Below are 6,144 nucleotides of genomic sequence, written 5' to 3'. Positions count from 1 at the left end.
TTGGCTGAAAAAAATTAGAGTTCCAGAAATTAGAGAAGGCATCAACTTCAACCCTGCTTCATGGCAAAGGGACTTACTACCTGAATAAAATCAGATTTTAGCTAGGAAGGAAGATGGGAGTTGGATGGATAAGTGACTAACAATGTCCAGTAGCAGTTATCAGCTGAAACACAACCTTATTCGCCAACTTGGTTATCTCTGCCAATCTTTCTCTGGGAATCCTTCCAGAGACAATACACTGAAGTGATAGAAACTCATATTCTTGTTGCATCGTGAGTCTGAATCTTAATTCTGTTATCTGTTTATGGATAAGTTGCTTACACAAACAAACAATGGCCAGAGTTCCCTTCTCCAGGGGATCTTCCCAATTCAGGGATTGAACTCCTGCATTGCAGGCATTCAGGTCTCCTGCATTGCAGGCAGATTCTTTACCATCTGAGCCACAGAAGAGATTTCTATATATATTCTATATATATGTGTGTGTGTGTGTGTTCAGTTGCTTCAGTCACATCTGACTTTTGCAACCCCATGCACTGTAGCCCGCTAGACTCCTCTGTCCATAGGATTTTCCCAGAAAGAATACTGGAGTGGGTTGTCAGTCCCTCCTCCAGGGGAATCCTCCTGTGTCTCCTGCATCTCCTGCATTGCAGGCTGAGCCACTGGGAAAGCCAACCTACTATGCAGTCCAGGAAGATGGACTACTGTCTGTAGCCATTAGTCTGTGAAACCAAACAATACCCCTGTAATAACTGGCCCCAAATAGTCAGGACTTGATTAATAACTGACAGCTTTAATAATTTTGACCCCTCTTTCAACTTAGGCTCAACCAGAGAAAGTCAAATATGCATCCCTAACCAGTTGCACAGCAATTCCCCAGTTCTGGTTAGCTGCTTACAGCTTTTTCATGACAATAGCCTCCAGTCGGGATAGACCCGAAGTCTTTCCTTTTTCTATACAAAGCTTTGATTTGAATTTCATGTTGAAACTATTTTCATGTAGTTTAAAAAGTTAAAATGTTAAGACTCCCTGATGGAAACACATACTTAATCCTCATAAATATTTCAACCTGCAAAATTATATTTCATTACACCTACTGAAAGGAAAATAGGAAGAAATATGATTAAAATATAATGAAGAAGAAGAATACCAAGGGAGAGTGAGATAGAATGAGTCTCTTCCCATGTGTGTTATGAGACACATAAGCAGGGGTGAAGTTGGCTCCCAGGAGGAAATAAAAAAGGCCAGGATAGTATAAATGTCTTACAGAGAAGGAGATGGTTTGTTCCCTTAATATTAAGAAATGGTAAAGTGTTTCTTGTGTGTACCCATATTATAGATTATTCTGATTAAAAGGAGTTAAATCTCAGAGAAAGGTGGAGGGAATGAAGATGAAAGTAACTATGGGGAGAATTCCAGGTTACAGTCATTTTATCCTTCAAAGACTTCTCCAAGTGATCAAAAAACATGAATAATTCAGGACAAAATAATTTTAACCAAACTGATTTACAGAAAATACTGTGAGGCACCTGTGTGAGGTACAGCGGGTCAAGGCTAGGTTTCTCAAAGATTCATGGAGTCCCCTAGGTTTATGGTGACCTCTTAGCATGAAAACACCCTAAAGAGTATCCCCATTCAACCACATGTCTGGATACGTGACCATACATGGACAACAGGGGATGAAGGGGATGAATTGATATTTTGAAGGTGATAATTAAAACGTCGGGGAAACAGTGAGCACTCAAAGAGATATCCTAAAAATTAGTCTTTGATTAGCTGTAACAGAAATTAGTGGGGAATCAAAGAGCCCCATCACTTTTAAGTGATAAAAGTAGAAGACAATTGGGAAACAGAGAACTGACCATAGCCTGCTGGTGTATGCCTTAAGCAAGAGCGATTTTTTTTTTTTTTTGAAAGCTCAGGCTTGATGTTTCAGCCATTGCCAGGCAGATTATTTCCTTTGTAGGCCAGGTTCTGTGCTTTCCCACCGATTTTGCATTTGGCTCTCTTACGCTAATAACCTCACAGAAAGCCTCTTCTTTCATGCACAGTGAAGCAGTAAACGCCTCATTCTATCTCTCCATGTGAAGCGGATGCTGTGTCAAAATGCTGTTGACACCCAGAAATAAATCCACATAGATATACCCAGCTGATTTTTTATAAATGTGAGAAAGCAATTCAATGAAGATAGGATAGCCTTTCAGTAAATGCTGCTAGAGCAGTTGGGCATCGTAGAAAAAAGAGAAGGAGGGAAAGAGAGAAAAGTAGAAAGGAAAAAGGAAGAAATGAGCCTTGATCTAAGTCTCACACATCATACAAAAATTAACTCAAAATGGATCGTAGACTTAAATGTAATACATAAAAGTTTTAGAATGAGAAAAAACAGTCTTTGTGACCTAAGACTAGGTAGAGTTTTTAACTTGGCATCAAAATCACAATCCATGAAAGCAAAAAAAAAATCAACAAATTGCACCTCATTAAGTTTAAAACTTTTGCTCTGTGAGAGCCCATGTGAAGAAGATGAAAAGAAAAGTTGTAAACCGGGAGAAAATATTTGCAAAATACCTATGTGGCAAAGGATTAATATCTATAATGTGAAGAATTCTCAAAACTCAAGATTTAAAAAAGCAAATAATCCAATTAGAAAAGGGGCAAAAAAAAAAAGATATTAATAGACATTTCACCAAAGAGGATATACAGATAGCAAATAAATACTTGAAAAGATGGAGATAAAATCACACAGGTGATAAAATCATATGGAACTTGGTACATGAGTGTGCCTGAACCTATAGGCACATACACAAATAAGCACATGCAGGTAAGACTGGGAAAATCTTGATAGGATCAGTAAATTGTGTCAATGTCTATATCCTGCCTGTGATCTTATACTATAGTTTAGCAAAATGTTACCACTGGGGGAAAGTGGATAAGCTGTACAACAAATCTTTTTGTCCTTACAACTATATGTGAACTAACAATTATCTCATTCAAAAAAAATTTGTGTATGTATATGCTATTGACGGAGTAAAAACAAAACTAACAACACATGTCAGAAAACTAAACTAAAATAGGTTCTTTTGAAGGTAATTCTGACCTTTCTAGATATTTGTATGTTTACATATGTTCATATCATACCCCAGGGGCTTCCCTGGTGGCTCAGAGGATAAAGCGTCTGCCTGCAATGCAGGAGACCCAGGTTCGATACCTGGGTTGGGAAGATCCCCTGGAGAAGGAAATGGCAACCCACTCCAGTATTCTTGTCTGGAGAATCCCATGGACAGAGGAGCCTGGCAGGCTACAGTCCACAGGGTCGCAGAGTCGGACACGACTGAGTAACTTCACTTTTCACTTTTCATATCATACCCCCCAAAATTTTTAATTTAAATAACTTTAATTTTTATCATAATAGTAATAATTAATTGTAGAGAAGGAAAATATAGATATGAAAGGAAAAATAAAATGAAAAGCACTTCTAATCCCAGCACCTAACAATAACCTGAGATTTGACTTTTAAAATATGCTATAATATGATTTTTAGCTTTTATCATTTAATAATTATTTTTAATGGTCTCACAAGTATCTGAGGCTCTCTTGAAATATGTGTTTTTTTAATTTGCATTTTTAAAATAATAAAGGGGGCAAGCATGTAGGCAGTTACTGATTAAACCCTACAATTGTGAGATTGGGTAGTCATGGGAGTAAAGCAGGGTTTGTCGAGCAGGGGATGTACAGAGAGCAAGAGAACAGCCATCTTGAATGGCCTGACCATACACTGCATCCCTACATACCATACTGACCCTTGCAGTCCTGGTCCACCCCTCTTCTGGGATATCCATAGGGTCAGCTATGTAGAGATGCACTGCAACCAATTACCCAAATGCAACACAGACACCAGCAGTTAAAGAGTATCAGGAGTAAGACACCCAGTTGACTAAAGACAGTAATTTTCTAAAAGGTGGACAGACTTTGGAACCAGGTACTCACTGGTTCACTTTTTCATTGACCAGAGGAAATTCAGAGGAGAATGACAATAGCATCTCACTGTAGACCCAACAATAGGACTTCTTTGAAGTGAGACCACCACTGTCACCAAGTATGCAGATTCCTTCCTCCCAGACTAGGGGTGAAATTTAAGATGTTTAATAGGCACAGTACAGGTAAGTTCATGACCATTAAGCAGAATATGAACAGTGACAGCATTCTGAGATAATACTATCCCTGTGTGTGATTTTTGTCCTGGCCTGCAGTTCCACACCACCTGTCCACCCTCAGTCCCCATAGCCGGTGCCAAATACTGGACAGGCACTGTAGCAACAGATGATAGGCTTTTTACAATGGTGCCTTTCTCTAGTAGGGTAGGGGACACAGATTAATTACCCGAGTAGTCAGGTGGGGCCAGGTAGAAGACAGGTGAAATCTGTAAATCCTTTTTTAATTCTATTCTCCATGGGGTGGCAAACCCAAATCACCAGGGACTTAGCTTACCAGGGTCATTTTGTAGTGTGTTCACCTGGGGTAGATACTGTGAGAAGGGTAAAAGTGATTTCTTATCCTGACAGTTGGCAATGGTTCTTTGGTGGTCAACAGTTGATCTTGAATTGTGTTGACCAGTTGCCTGGGTTAACTTGGCACAGGCACTGGGACAATTGCTCCTACAATGTTTGGTTATAGTTCACAGGGCTTAGCCTAGTCTCCTGGCCCATGTGTTGAGAGAGCAGTTTCCCGTCTTAATCTTTAAGTGGTCCATTCACAGTCCGGCAGCAACTGGGTTGTAAGGAAGGTGGAAGTGCTGCTGCTGCTAAGTCGCTTCAGTCGTGTCCGACACTGTGCGACCCCATAGACGGCAGCCCACCAGGCTACCCCGTCCCTCGGATTCTCCAGGCAAGAACACTGGAGTGGGTTGCCATTTCCTTCTCCAGTGCACGAAAGTGAAAAGTGAAAGTGAAAGTGAAGTCGTGTCCGACTCCTAGCGACCCCATGGACTGCAGCCCACCAGGCCCGTCCGTCCATGGGATTTTCCAGCCAAGAGTACTGGAGTGGGGTGCCATTGCTTTCTCCGTGGAAGTGCTAGAGTATGCCATCTTTATTGGCCCAGTCCTGAACTTCATGGTTCTTGGTTATAACTGATGTCCACGGGAGGCCCATATGTTACACACAGCTGTTCCAGACCCTGAGCAGTGGTTTTTTGCGTTGTTTGATGGCTCCAGGAAGACTTGTAATGTCTTCTGCCTGTTGTAACACATTGTGGACTGCATCTGGCTGTTGTTTCATCACACTGTTGTTGCTCTGGCCCCCTAGAGCTGGGACCAGAAGCCCATGGGTACTCTTTTATTATTTTACCATTGCCACAGGCCCCAACCAGACCTGAGTAACTGGCCATGACCAATTCACAAGACTGTCCTTAAGTTAATAATCCTGAATCCTGTGTCTGTAATTGTCTAGGGGTGGTAGATCAGGTGGTGTTTGTATTACCTGACCAGATAACACCCAAGTATTTCATAGATCATCCTGGTCCTTGCGTTTTGTCTGTATTCACCAGCCATAGCCTGTGCAGTCAGATGAGCCATGAGTGGGGGCTGCTACTTTTAAAATGGAGATAGGCTCTGGGGTTTACAGGATATCACCTGTATAGTGTGAGAGAAAGACATTGTTTATGGTCATCAGCTGCCCCAGGGCCCCACGTGTGAGTAGACGGCCACCTCAGGATTACCCCCCAAAGTTTGTTCCCATCCTTATTTCCCAGCTCCTTGTTGCTCACAGAATCTCCTCAGCCTCCTAGCTGGCTCCCCAGTCGTTGGACTGTACCCCACAGGCCTGCATGCCTTGTAGTTGTCTAGCCTCACAACTGAAGAAAAAAGCCCAGAGACAGCAACAGAGATATTTATTGGACAAGGAATCCTGCATATATGAAGCAAAGGATCCCAGTGTGACACCCCACCACGAATCGTAGACAGCAGGCAGGACATAACAACAGACTTCGCCACTCTGGAGAGAAGGAGGCTACCATTTACAGGGATAATTGATGTCAAGTGGGTCATCAGTTACCAGGGAAACCAGCTGCTGGGGCAGTGGACAAGCACATAGGCAGTTACTGATTAAGCTCTATAATTAAAAGATTGGGTAGTCATGGGTGTGAAGCGGGAGCTG

The 6,144-nt window shown here is 41.8% G+C and overlaps 1 non-coding gene across 1 annotated transcript; it reads left to right on the top strand.

Annotated features, from left to right (window-relative positions):
• The first annotated feature begins 3,142 nt into the window (after positions 1–3,142).
• TRNAC-GCA lies at positions 3,143–3,214 on the top strand. The gene has a single exon. It is a non-coding gene; the product is annotated as a tRNA-Cys (tRNA).
• Positions 3,215–6,144: the final 2,930 nt, after the last annotated feature.

The sequence above is a fragment of the Bos indicus x Bos taurus genome, chromosome 2, assembly GCF_003369695.1.
Source record: "Bos indicus x Bos taurus breed Angus x Brahman F1 hybrid chromosome 2, Bos_hybrid_MaternalHap_v2.0, whole genome shotgun sequence".
NCBI lineage: Eukaryota > Metazoa > Chordata > Mammalia > Artiodactyla > Bovidae > Bos > Bos indicus x Bos taurus.
Note: the sequence above shows the minus strand (reverse complement) of the source record. Positions and strands in the feature narration are given on the sequence as shown.